We start from the raw sequence: 14,360 nt of genomic DNA on the forward strand, positions 1-14,360 counted from the left end.
ATCCATGCCAATATGTTACCCCCTACACCATGAACTTGTATTTTCTGCAATAACTTTTGATGTGGCACCTTATCAAATGCCTTCTGGAAATCTAAGTACAGTACATCCACCGGTTCCCCTTTATCCACAGCACATGTTACTTCCTCAAAGAACTCCAATAAATTGGTTAAACATGATTTCCCTTGCACAAAACCATGTTGACTCTGCCTGATTACTTTGAACTTTTCTAAGTGCCCTGCTATAACGTCTTTAATAATAGCTTCTAACATCTTCCCTATGACAGATGTTAAGCTAACTGGCCTGTAGTTTCCTGCTTTCTGTCTCCCTCCCTTTTTGAATAAAGGAGTTACATTCACTATTTTCCAATCTGATGGAACCTTCCCCGAATCTAGGGAATTTTGGAAAATTAAAACCAACGCATCAACTATCTCACTAGCCACTTCTTTTAAAACCCTAGGATGAAGTCCATCAGGACCCGGGGACTTGTCAGCCTTCAGCTCCAACAATTTGCTCAGTACCACTTCCCTGGTGATTATAATTTTCTTGAGTTCCTCCCTCCCTTCCATTTCCTGATTTACAGCTATTTCTGAGATGTTACTTGTATCCTCTATAGTGAAGACCGATGCAAAATACCTGTTCAATTCAACTGCCATCTCCTTATTTTCCATTATTAATTCCCCAGACTCACTTTTTATAGGACCAACGCTCACTTTGTTAACTCTTTTCTTTTTTAAATATTTATAGAAACTCTTACTATCTGTTTTTATATTTCTAGCTAGCTTTCTCTCGTATTCTAATTTTTCTCTCCTTATTAATCTTTTAGTCATTCTTTGCTGTTTTTTATATTCTGTCTAATCTTCTGACCTGCCACCCATTTTTGCGCAATTATATGCTTTTTCTTTAAGTTTAATACCATCTTTAACTTTTTTAGTTAACTACGGATGGTGGGTCCTCCCCTTGGAATTTTTCTTTCTTATTGGAATGTATATATTCTGTGTATTTTGAAATATCCCCTTAAATGTCTGCCACTGCAACTCTATTGACCTATCCCTTAACCTAATTTGCTAGTTCACTTTAGCTAGCTCTGCTTTCATGCCCTCATAATTGCCCATATTTAAGTTTAAAATACTAGTCTTGGACCCACTCTTCTCTCTCTCAAACTGAATGTAAAATTCAATCATATTATGATCGCTGCTACCTAAATTAGTAACTTTAAGTGCTACCTATTAACTAAATTACAGCCATGAGTACCTGTAAGTAATATGGTGTGATATGTTAATGTGGAGCAAGCCTTTTGCTTAATGGTAGCATTCCACCTAAATCAGAAAGTTCAAACCCCACTCCAGACAGTCCAGCAAGTGGAGACTGGAGCACATGCTCGGAATTCTGGGTTGGGATTTAGCAGGACACTCCCTCACGCTGCGTACTTCGTACTTGGTGATGATTGGCTTACCGCACCTCTGCTGCACTTGTTCCAATGATATCTCAGTGGTTCCATTTGCAAATGGGGTGTACTGGGCTAGCTCCATTTATTATGGAATTTTGGCAAGCTCCTTGCTTGCTGTCCAGTGGTGTTGGGGGGTGGGGGCAGAAAAATGCAAATGATCCTGGTGCCACCACTTGTTCCAAGTAACATTGCATTGTATTGACTCCTTCTCGAATATTGGCACTGATGATGGCATTGAATTCCACCGTGACTCCTGACATTTGTCTCAGGTCTTCCAAGATGGTCCATGTGGGTGTGATGCTCATCCAGCATCCTTCTTTTTAGAGCAGAACTTCAGAGATTCGTGTCCATAGGCTTGGGAGCCGGGGCCGAATTCTGCAGAGCATCCACTCACCACTGTCAAATTCTATCTCTAACTCTTCTGGGGCTCATGTATTGTATCCAGGGAAAAACCTCCTTGGGAACTATCGAAATGGATTTGTCTGGGCTGATGAATGAGAGACAAAGGGCTGGATTTTACCTTTCGATGCGGCTTGGGGGCGGGACAGCTGCCTTCCGGGTTCCTATCCCGCCACCAACGACATCTGATGCACAGACGCTATTTTGCATCAGTTGGCCTTGTTAAGCCCGCCCTGCGGGCTTGCCAGCCAATTAAGAGAAAGTCGGTGTCAGATGACGTCAGTTGATGACACATCATCTGCCATTTTTCTTAAAGGGGCCGCACTTTTTTTGACAGGTGATTTTTCAGCGTTCGACAGCATTGAGGTGCTGCAAACACTGACAATCACTGTACAAATGTGAACCCTTGCACCCAAGCTTTACAGTGACTCCCTCCTTAGGCTAGAACAGTTGACAACTGCAGCTGAGGTTACAGAAGCGATCTGTCAATGGTGAGAGAGGTTCTCCCAATGAGGTGGGACTACACAAACACTTCAAAACTTGTTACCTACAGAAAAGTCTAAATACATTAAAAATGATTTTCCCAACATATTCTTACCTCTGAAACTCACCAGTGTATCATTGGATCCTTCACACCACTTCTGCAGCTGTCATCAATGAAGAACTTTGTTGCGTAGTGCGCAGCAAATGACAATGATTCTGGAGACCCTGGCTGGTGCATACTGAAGGGCTCCTCCAGATCTATCAAGGCATCTGAAGTGCTTCTTCAGCATGCCTATTGCTTGCTCTATGACATATCTGGTGGACATGTGGCTCTCATTATAACGTTCCTTGGCCTCAGTACTTGACCTCCTCAAGTGAGGGGTGGTTAGTCAGATGGGGATGTGCATAGGTATATAGACAGAGAGGGATGGATGGACGTGGAAAGTATGTTGGTGTGAGGAATGATGTGCAGGAGTAGGCTTGGGAAGGCAGAGTGATGGGGATGTGATGACAGGCACATCAGGATGAAGGTGAGTGTGACTTTGCACTCACCTTTCCTGACCTCATGATATCATTGAATCTCTTGCGGCACTAGATCCAGGTCCTCCTCACCACATCCCTGTTGCTGACTTCCTCTGCGATCTGCAACCATGCTGTTTTGGTTTCTTTGGGTGGTCTTTTACACCTATCAGCAGGGAACAGGACCTCCCTGCGGGCTCTCACTGCCTGCATCAGAACATGGAGAGATGCATCGCTAAACCTTGGTGCCACCCTGTGCCTTTGCCCATCCATGAGCGACATTTTTTCACCTTGGTAATAGTTGTCAGAGCGCTGCAAATGACCTTCAAATGCAATGAGTGCGAGGTTGCTTTAAATATTGGCACTGGAAACAGGCCATTGATGACATCATCTGACCCGCTCCATTTAATTGGTCTGGAAAATGCACATGAGTCTTGCAATTGGGGCCATTAAGTTAAAGTTGTTCTGAACAACGCACTGCTCAGAACATTGTGTTCCCGACCCGTTACGCACACAGCACGCACAAAACCTGACTCCAAGGTAAAGATTCCGGCCATGGTCTCCTGTGTTAGGTACCGGACATTGGCCCAGAAATTCCCGCGGGTGTAAGCCCCCGACCTGCTCTTAACTTGCGCGCCGGCTGTTGAGCCGTAGAATTGCGATCCTGGGCCTCCTCCAACTGCCGGCATGCAGTGCTTGCATATCCCAGGGGCGCAGTTAGTTCGATGTGTCCCCTGGGATCACGTGGGCCATGGAGAGCCAATGGTAGCAGGGAATGCTTCATTCATAAGTTTGACAGGAAGACCTGCCAAACTTATAAATACTATAAGCCCCAAAACATCACTAAATCTTCAAATAAATTTTTAAAAAACATCACATTTTTAAAATATACTATAAATTACATGAAATAACTATTTTAAACAATAATTTAAATTTTTGAAAAAAGTAATTTTTATTTTCTAACGGGGCTAAAAATAAACTTACCTTTCTTTAAAGTATTTAAAAATAATAAACCTGTGGAAAAAATGTTTTAATTTTAATTAATTCACCACTTACCTTGTAAAAAGCAGGCCTTGCGCCTGCTTTTTATATGTGTAACTTCTGGAGACTTATCCTCCGGGAAAACCTGCAAAAAAAACGTAAGTTCGATGCGCACGCGCAGCCTCTCCTGTGCACGCATTCGACCTCTGAACCCCTTCTTTCAGGGGAACGGAAGTGCCGGTTTCCCGCGCATGCACAGTGCATGCAGGAAACCGGCACTTCCATTGGGCTTACGGGTGAGTACCCCGTGCGTACTCACCCGTGGAGACCCGAATTTCTGGGCCAATATGTTAGAAGACCTATTGTCTGCCTTTAGATTATAGTTAAAGATGAACTTTTCATCTAGTTGAGTCAGGTTACTGGTGTAAAACTATGCAGCTCATCCAGAGTTTTGTAATTGTAAGTTAGCCCCTGGCTATCGCTATTTTATGTTCTTCTTGAGAAGTATTACAAGGACTTCCTATACTGTAAGCACTCTTCTCAAACTGTTATTTTCTTGCTTCACTTCTCTTGTATTCTCTTCCCAGCCTTGATAATGCTACTCTGTGAATGTCTGGCAAGGGATGCATGCACATGAATGATGTCAGTTTACACTTCCAATTTTCTCTATTTCCAACCAATTCCAATGCTGGTGAAGAACTTGCCTTTTGGGAACTTTCATTTTAAACCCGAGTCTTACCATTGTGTAGCATAATTGTGCCGATACAAATCTTCTGGAAAAGACAGTACTTGCGGGGATTTCCCTTCAAATAAAAAGAGTTCTGACCTCAGTGGCAAATACATTTTTCAGCCTGGCCATAGTTTGGATATAGTCATTTTTGTTTTGTATCCTGGTTTCTCCCCATCTCCTCCCATTTTTCTCCCTGCATTACATACTATCCTGCTCAGTCAAGGGGGTAGTCTGAACTCTCTGGTGCCATCACTACTGTTCCTTGTTTGATCCATTAGGAAAGCTTCAGAATGATATAAATGAGCACCTGGCCAGTTTTTTGTCCCTCTGCACACAGACAACCCATTTAAGACTCATGAGAATCATCCTTTACTGAAGCATTGTCGAGAATAAGATTGCAAAAGGCCTCCTTAATCAGAAATTGAATGTTGTACTGTTGTAGGAGTAGTTATTACTACAATATTCTTGAACTGAGCAATAAAGTACACATGCCTGCACTGTACTACCAAATTGATGACAGTTATACTGATTGAAAGGTAGCATCTCCCAGATCAAGACATTTAACAGACTAACTTGTCCTTAATTACTCATGATACAGTACATTATGTGTTTATTGCTTTTTGATCGTACTTTATTAATGTTGGAGAAAATAATTAATTTGATTAAATGGTGCCAATGTGGTTTGAGGTGTAACAGCAGCCTATCTCATAAGGATATCCTTAATTGAGACAATGGTGTCTTCAATTGAACAGCTGGAAATGTATTTCTTCACATAATTATTATCTTAAATAAACTGTGGAAAATATAATCTAGATTATAGAGTTTACGGCTGTTTATCACACACACTGGAGTAAATAAAATTCACTTCTACGAATGATGCTGCCATAATGGCAAAGTATTATCTATCGAACATATTTGAGTCAAGATTTCAGATTAAGCTACAGGAGATATAATCATTTGTTAGCGCAGACTTTTAAACTCTGATTTTGATTTCACATTCTTTTTAAAATGGCATGTACACTCATTGGCGAGGGAGAAACATTTATTTGTGGATAGGATGCTCAAGGACTCTGACAGCAGGGTCGATTTCCAAGTGTCCACTTCTGTCATCCAGAGACAGGCAGAGCAGGTTTGCCACCACCCAACTGAAGCGGTAAAGAGGCCCAAACGATTTTTATGGTCGGGCCTTATTTGCATTCCATCGGCAATCTACACGTGCTTTTGGAGCAGCTCTTTACTTCTGTAGTTACCCAGTTGTATTTTCTGCCTGTGAATTCTGGTTGTTAATCAAATCATCTACAATTATAAAACCATGATAATGGATATTGGAATTTGGAAATGAGAATCCAATTACTTTGAACATTTTATGGACAGGTTATAGTTTTTTACCTAGAATAATGAAATCTGAATGTTTTACAATATGCTTTCTGACAATCAGAATATATCAGTCTTTAAATATTCAAATGATTAATGAAACTCGGAAATGTAGTAAACAGTGAGGAGGATAGTAAAAGACTTCAGGAGGACATAGACACATGCAATTTAATGCAGAGAAGTGAGACTTGATGCATTTTTGTTGGAAGGATGCAGAGAGGCAATATATACTAAATGGTACAATTTTAAAGTGGGTGCAGGAACAGAGAGAAATGTACACAATTTTTTGAAGATGACATGACAAGTTGATAAGGCGGTTTAAAAAAAAAACCATATAGGTTCCTTGACTTTATAAACAGTAGCTGAGAGTGCAAAAGCAAGGAAGTTATGCTAAACCTTTATAAATCACTGGTTAGGCCCCAGCTGGAGTATGGTGTTCAATTAAGAACATAAGAACATAAGAAATAGGAGCAGGAATAGGCCACTTGGCCCCTGGAGCCTGCTCCGCCATTCAATAAGATCATGGCTAATCTAGGGCTCAAAGCCACTTCCCAGCCCACTCCCCATAACCCTTCTATAGTAATCTGGGATGTAATGTTTAAGTTATCCACCAGATGGAGCCAAATATTAAGGATTCACATTCACCAGTTTTTAAGGTAATGGGTCATGCATTCAATGTCCTGGTACACCAGTTTATACAGTAATGTGGCATTGCATTATGGGTATGACTCAGAGGTGAATCCTCCATCTTGCCATCGTGCAGTAAGAATTGTGTGTCTTGCCTGCAGCCTGTAAGAGATGTTTCTCTGCTACATCGGGTAAATAAACAGTTGGGTTTTGTTCCTAATATCTCGCTTCTCTCAGTTTCTGACCTTACCACTCAGATATCACATATTGGCGATGAGGATCAACATCACATCAGCGGAGAAGCTGAGAAAGAAGACGATATGTTCATAATGCATAGTATGGTAGAGAACATTCCAAAAGTGGATCCTATCACTTTGCAACTGACAGTAAATGGCTCTAAGGTCAACTTTGATGTGGATACAGGATGCGGCATAACCATAATGAACAGGGAGGAGTACTCAAAATTGTGGAACCGTGCAAAAGTTCCAGAGTTAAAGTCTTGCTCTATGCAGCTTAAAACATATACCGATGAACGAGTGGCGACATTGGGTACAGCTACTGTAACTGTGCAACACAGGGACACCGTGGAACAGCTACCTGTAGTTGTAGTATTGGGTTCCGGACCAAACCTGTTAGGTCGGGGCTGGATACAAGAACTTAAATTAGATTGGGGAGCAATAAATCAAATAGAGGGAGGCAAACAGTTGTCTTTGCAAGAAGTGTTGATTGAACATGAGAACGTGTTCAAGGAAGAACTTGGCACATTTAATGGCCCCCCAGCTAAGATTTATGTAGACAAGGAGGCACTGCCAAGGTTTTTTAAACAACGACCTGTGCCGTATGCCATGAAACCGAAGGTAGAGGCTGAGCTTGACCGTCTTTTGAGAGAGAACATACTGGAACCCGTGAAATGTTCGGAATGGGCAGCTCCCATTGTACCTGTTTTAAAACCGGACAATTCGGTAAGACTCTGTGGAGATTATAAATTGACAGTAATTAGGGTGTCTAAACTAAAACAGTATCCTATTCCCAAAACAGAGGATCTCTTTGCAAACTTGGCTGGAGGGAAGAAAGTCACGAAGCTGGATATGAGTCATGCATACTTGCAGAATCGAAGAAGTATGTAACCATAAATACACACAAGGGTTTGTTTACCTATAACCGTTACCATTCGGTGTCTCATCTAGTCCAGCTATTTTCCAGAGGACTATCGAGGGTGTACTGCAAGGGATCCCACATGTTTCTATCTATCTGGATGACATTCTGGTGACGGGAAGAACCGACCAGGAGCATCTGAGCACTCTGAGAGAGGTACTACAAAGATTGGATAAGGCTGGGTTACGGCTCAAGAGGAGTAAGTGCAGTTTCCTGGGGAATGAGGCCGTGTTCCTGGGACACAGAGTGGACACCACCGGGCTCCATCCAATCAAGGAGAAGGTACAAGCACTGCAGGAGGCCCCAGCTCCTACCAATGTGACGGAGTTAAAAGCTTACCTGGGACTGCTAAACTATTATAACAGGTTTTTACCAAACTTGTCAACAGTGTTAGCACCTCTTCACAAACTTCTGTGCAAGGAGACGCAGTGGCAGTGGGAAAAGGAACAGAGGGTTTCATTTGAACAGTCCAAGAAACTGATGCTGTCCTCGGATGTGCTGGTTCACTACAATGCAGAGAAAGATATCATTCTCTCTTGTGATGCTTCACCTTACGGGGTGGGGGCGGTTCTTTCACACAGCTTGGAAGATGGAACAGAAAGACTGATAGGGTTTATGTCTCGAACTCTGACCCCAGCGGAAAAAACTATTCCCAGTTAGATAAAGAGGGGTTAGCAGTAATGTTTGGGTTACAGAGGTTTCACAAGTACATATATGGCAGGAAATTCACCATATGCATCGATCATAAACCTCTTCTATCTCTTTTTAATGAAATGAAAGCAGTACCACAGATGGTGTCACCCCGGATCCAGAGGTGGGCAGTGACGTTGAGGGCATATGAGTATGTCATCGTTTACAAGGTGGGCAAGTACCATGGGAACGCAGATGCCTTGAGCCGTCTTCCACTACCAGGTACACCTATCCGTGCAGCTCCAGAGGACAGAGTTTTGATGTTGGAGGACACGGACACGGCAATTGTGACCGCAGAACAAGTAAGGACATGGACTGGTAAAGATCCAGTACTGTCTAGAGTCCGAGAATATGTGATGAGGGGTTGGCCACAGCATCCGGAAGGGACTGATTTCACACCTTACAGTGTCAGGAAGACAGAGCTGGGTGTGCAGGATGGTTGCGTGTTGTGGGGAGCACGAGTGATTATTCCACAGCCAGCACGACAGTCTATCCTAGGGCAACTACATCATTGTCAGCCTGGAGTTTCGCATATGGAAGCCTTGGCAAGGAGTTACTTGTGGTGGCCAAAGCTAGATGAGGAGATAGAAAATCTAGTCAAGACATGCGGCACTTGTCAAGTACACAGGAAGGCACCAGCAGCGGCTCCTCTCCACCCCTGGGAGTGGCCAGATAAACCATGGAGAAGATTACATGTAGATTATGCGGGTCCATTCATGGGAAAGATGTTCCTTATAATCATTGATGCCCATTCCAAATGGATGGATGTTTATCCTGTAAATTCTGCTTCATCTACTGTTACTATAGACTGCCTGCGTCGGAGTTTTAGTAATCAAGGGCTACCGGAGATCGTAGTAAGTGACAATGCCACGTGTTTTGTGAGTACATAAACAAAAGAGTTCATGAGAAACAATGGCATAGTGCACGTGACCTCAGTTCCATATCATCCGTCTTCAAATGGACTTGCGGAGAGAGCCGTACAAACATTGAAGGAGATGATAAAAAAAAGTGCGGAAGGGAGTTTGACAACCAAGGTGTCACGAGTTCTGTTCAGCTACAGAATAACACCTCAATCTACCACAGGACTCTCTCCTGCTGAGCTGTTGTTAGGATGTCGACTACGCTCCACTCTTGACCTGGTTCACCCAGATCTAAAAAGGAAGGTGGAAAACCGACAAATCAAACAAAAGGAGAACCATGACAGAAGGACAAAGAGCCGCAGTTTTGGAGAAGGAGATGCGGTCCTTACCAGGAATTTCAGTTATGGTCCAAAATGGATTCCTGGCGTCATAGACTCAATGACCGGTCCAGTATCATATACGGTCATGGTGGGAACTGGTCAGGTAGTACGCAGACATGTAAATCAGATACTGACCAGACAAGGGGAAATCGAATTGGAGGTTCCAGAGGAGATGTCGGAGGACAAGTTGGCCCCCAGTTATCCAAATGCATCGGTGGTACCACCACCACGAACAGAGCCAGTTCCACCTGGACCCCTTCGTCAAGAGGAAACCATCGTAGCAGAGTCAGATACTCTGAGTACTGCTCAGGAGCAGCAGGTGGCTCTACCACAGCCAAGCAGGGACTTGGCTGTAAGACATTCACCAAGGACTCACAAGCCGCCAGAGAGGTTGATAACGACCTGCTAGATTCGTTCAGTATGGACTATCGTTAAAGGAGTTTCCTTATGGGACTTTTTAAGAATGTTGTTAAGAAATTAATATTCAACTTAAGAGGGGAGGGGTATAGTAATCTGGGATGTAATGTTTAAGTTATCCACCAGATGGAGCCAAATATTAAGGATTCACATTCACCAGTTTTTAAGGTAATGGGTCATGTATTCAATGTCCTGGTACACCAGTTTATACGGTAATGTGGCATTGCATTATGGGTATGACTCAGAGGTGAATCCTCCATCTTGCCATCATGCAGTAAGAATTGTGTGTCTTGCCTGCAGCCTGTAAGAGATGTTTCTCTGCTACACCAGGTAAATAAATAGTTGGGTTTTGTTCCTAATATCTCGCTTCTCTCAGTTTCTGACCTTACCACTCAGATATCACACCTTCACTCACTTATCTTGCAAAAATGTCAATCTCCACTTTAAATGTATTTAATGACCCAGCCTCCACAGCTCTCTGGCACAGAGAATTCTCAAATTTCCGACCCTCTGAGAGAAGAAGTTCCTCCTCATCTCAGTTCTAAAAGGGTGACCCTTTATTCTGAGACTGTGGCCCCGAGCTCTAGATTTCCCCATGAGAGGAAACATCCTCTCTGCATCTACCCTGTCGAGCCCCCTCAGTATCTTAAATGTTTCGATAAGATCACCTCTCATTCTTCTAAATTCCAATGCGTATAGGCCCAGCCTGCTCAACCTTTCCTCATAAGTCAACCCCCTCATCTCTAATATATTACCAACAACTCGGTGAGCTCTTATCTTATGCAGTAACCTTTTATGTGGCACCTTATCGAATGCCTTCTGGAAATCCAAATACACCACATCCACTGGCTCACCCTTGTCCACCCTGCTTGTTACATCCTCAAAGAACTCCAGCAAATTTTTAAACATGATTTCCCTTTCCTAAAACCATGCTGACTCTGTTTGACTGCAGTATGTTTTTTCTAAATGCCCTGCTACTGCTTCCTTAATGAAGAACTCCAGCATTTTCCGAATGACAGATGTTAGGCTAACTGGTCTATAGTTTCCTGCTTTCGGTCTCCCTCCTTTCTTAAATAGGGGTGTTACATTAACAGTTTTCCAATCTGCTTGGACCTCTCCAGAGTCCAGGGAATTTTGATATATTGCAATCAATGCATCCACTATCTCTGCAGCCAATTCTTTTAAGACCCTAGGATGCAGGCCATCTGGTCCAGGGGACTTGTCGTCTTTTAGTCCCATTATTTTACCTAGCACTATTTCCTTAGTGATAGTGATTGTCTTTAGTTCCCCAGTCACTGTGGCCCCTTGATTATCCATTATTGGGATGTTGTTAGTGTCTTCTACAGTGAAGACAGATGCAAAATATTTGTTCAGAGTCTCTGCCATTTCCCCATTCCCCATTATTAATTCCCCAGTCTCATCCTCTAAGGGACCAATGTTTACTTTAGCTACCCTCTTCCTTTTTATATACCTGTAGAAGCTCTTACTATCTGTTTTAATGTTTCTTGCCAGTTTACTCTTATAAGTCATCTTCTCTCTCTTATTTTTTTAGTCATCCTTTGCGGGTTTTTAAAAATTTCACAATCCTCTGGTCTCTCACCAATCTTGGCAACATTGTATGCCTTCGTTTTCAATTTGATAGCATCCTTTACTTCCTTAGTTAGCCACAGATGGTGCTCCCTTCTCTTAAAATCTTTCTTTCTCACTGGAATATATTTTTGTTGAGAGTTATGAAATATCTCCTTAAATGTCTGCCACTGCATTTCAACTTTCTTACCCTTTAATTTGTTTTTCCAGTCCACTTTAACCAGTTTTGCCCTCATGCCATTATAATTGCCTTTGTTTAAGATCAGGACGCTGGTTTGAGATACAACTTTCTCACCCTCCAACTGAACTTGAAATTCAACCATGCTATGCTCATTCTTTCCTAGAGGATCCTTTACTATGAGATCATTTATTAATTCTGTCTCATTACATAGTACCAGATCCAAGATAGCCTGCTCCCTGGTTGGTTCCATTACATACTGTTCCAGGAAAACATCCCGGATGCACTCTATGAACTCCTCCTCCAGGCTACCATGGCCAATTTGATTTGTCAAATCAATATGGAGATTAAAATCACCCATGATTATTACTGTACCTTTTTTACAGGCCTCCATTATTTGTTGATTTATACTCTGTCCAACAGTATTGCTACTGTTCAGGGACCTGTAGACTATGCCCACCAGAGACTTTTTCCCCTTATCATTTTTTATCTCCACCCAAACCGATTCTACATCTTAATCTTCTGAGCCAATATCACTTCTCACCGCTGCACTTATCCCATCTTTTACAAACAAAGCCATCCCCGCTCCCTTTCCTTTCGTTCTATCCTTGCGAATTATCATATACCCTGGAATATTCAGTTACCAGCCCTGGTCACCTTGCAACCACGTCTCTGTAATGGCGATCAGATCATACCCATTTGTATCTATTTATACCATCAACTCATTTATCTTGTTATCTTGCACGGTGGCATAGTGGTTAGCACTGTTGCCTCACAGCGCCAGGGACCCGGGTTCAAATCTGGCCTCGGGCGACTGTCTGTGTGGAGTTTGCACATTCTCCCTGTGTCTGCGTGGGTTTCCTCCGGGTGCTCCGGTTTCCTCCCACAGTCCAAAGATGTGCAGGTTAGGTTGATTTGGCTATGATAAATTGACCCTTAGTGTTAGGGGATTAAATACGTGGGGTTACGGGGATAGGGTGGGATATGTGTCGGTGCAGGCTCGATGGGCCGAAATGGCCTCTATCTGCACTGTAGATTCTGTGATTCTGTGAAATGCTGTGTGCATTCAGATATAGAGCTTTTAACTTTGTCTTTTTACAATTTTTCCTTGTTTTGGCCTTTTTTGCTGTTACAATCTTATTTTTAAACATTCTGTCCCTTCCTGTCACACTCTAGTTATTATTTCCCCCATCTCTAGCCTGCTCTATTGCTTTCTCATTTCTCATTGACATTTTATTTTCCCGCTCACCTGAACACTCCCCCCCCCCCCCCCACTATTTAGTTTAAAGCCCTCTCTACAGCCCTAGTTATTCGATTTGCCAGGACTCTAGCCCCAGCATGGTTCAAGTGAAGCCTGTCCAAACGGAACAGCTCCCTCTTATATCAGTATTGGTGCCAGAGCCCCACAAATCGAAACCCATTTCTCCCACACCAGTCCTTGAGCCACTCGTTCATTTTTCTGATCTTATTTACCCTGTGCAAATTCGCTCGTGGCTCAGGTAGTAATCCAGAGATTATTACCTTTGTGGTTCTGCTTTTTAATTTAGCCCCTAGCTGCTCATACTCTCTCAGCAGAACCTCTTTCTCTGTCCTGCCTATGTCATTGGTACCTATGTGGACCATGACAACTGGATCTTCCCCCTCCCACTCCAAGTTTCTCTCCAGCCCAGAGGAGGTGTCCTTAACCCACAACACAGCCTTCGGGACTCATGCTCTTGGCTGCAGAGAACAGTATCTGGCCCCCTCACTATACTGTCCCCAATCACTACAATATTTCTTTTTGCTCCCCCCACTTGAATGGCTCCCTGTACCACGGTGCTGTGGTCAGTTTGCTCATCCTCCCTGCAGTCCCTGGCCTCATCCACATAGGGAGCAAGAATCTTGTACCTGTTGGACAAGGCCAAGGGCTGAGGCTCCTCCACTACTACCTCCTGGATCCCAATACCTGCCTCGCTTGTAGTCACACTCTCCTGTCCCTGACCATGGGCCAAATTGGAAGTAATTATTCTAGTGGGTGTGACCACCCCCTGGAACATAGTGTCCAGGTAACGCTCGCCCTCCCTAATGTGTCGCAGTGTCTGAAGCTCGGACTCCAGCTCATCAACTCTGAGCCGAAGTTCCTCGAGCAGCAAACATTTGCTGCAGATGTGGTCACCCTGGACCTCAATGGTGTCCACCAGCTCCCACATGCAACAACAACAACACATTGCCTGGTCTCCCATCTCAATTAATTAATTAATTTTAAAATTTGGAACACTTATATCTTTTAATCTACACCAAGACACTTAAAGTTAGACACCCAAGTTTGGAAAAAAAGCGAGAAATAGAGAAATACTCACCAACCAATCACTTACCTGCTTTCTGGTGATGTCACACTTCGATTACTTTTTACTTCTTTACGCTCACCAGTCCTTTGTATCTCGGCGTCTCCCGCTGCTCCCAAACTCTCCCGGGTTTTGGCCTCTCGCTCTGCTCCCGCTGCTCCCAAACTTTCCCTGGTTTTGGCGCTCTCGCTCTGCTCCCGCTGCTCCCA

The 14,360-nt window shown here is 43.3% G+C and overlaps 1 protein-coding gene and 1 pseudogene across 3 annotated transcripts in view; one reads left to right on the forward strand and one right to left on the reverse strand.

The window, feature by feature from the left end:
* Window positions 1–14,360, forward strand: part of lsamp (limbic system associated membrane protein) — a 1,225,843-nt gene that overhangs the window by 700,170 nt on the left and 511,313 nt on the right. The window lies entirely within an intron of this gene.
* The window catches only part of LOC147107509 (uncharacterized), a 159,632-nt pseudogene that overhangs the window by 136,287 nt on the left and 8,985 nt on the right, over window positions 1–14,360 (reverse strand).

The sequence above is a fragment of the Somniosus microcephalus genome, chromosome 14, assembly GCF_052327205.1.
Source record: "Somniosus microcephalus isolate GS21.2 chromosome 14, FLI_Smic_1.0, whole genome shotgun sequence".
NCBI classification, from domain to species: Eukaryota; Metazoa; Chordata; class Chondrichthyes; order Squaliformes; family Somniosidae; genus Somniosus; species Somniosus microcephalus.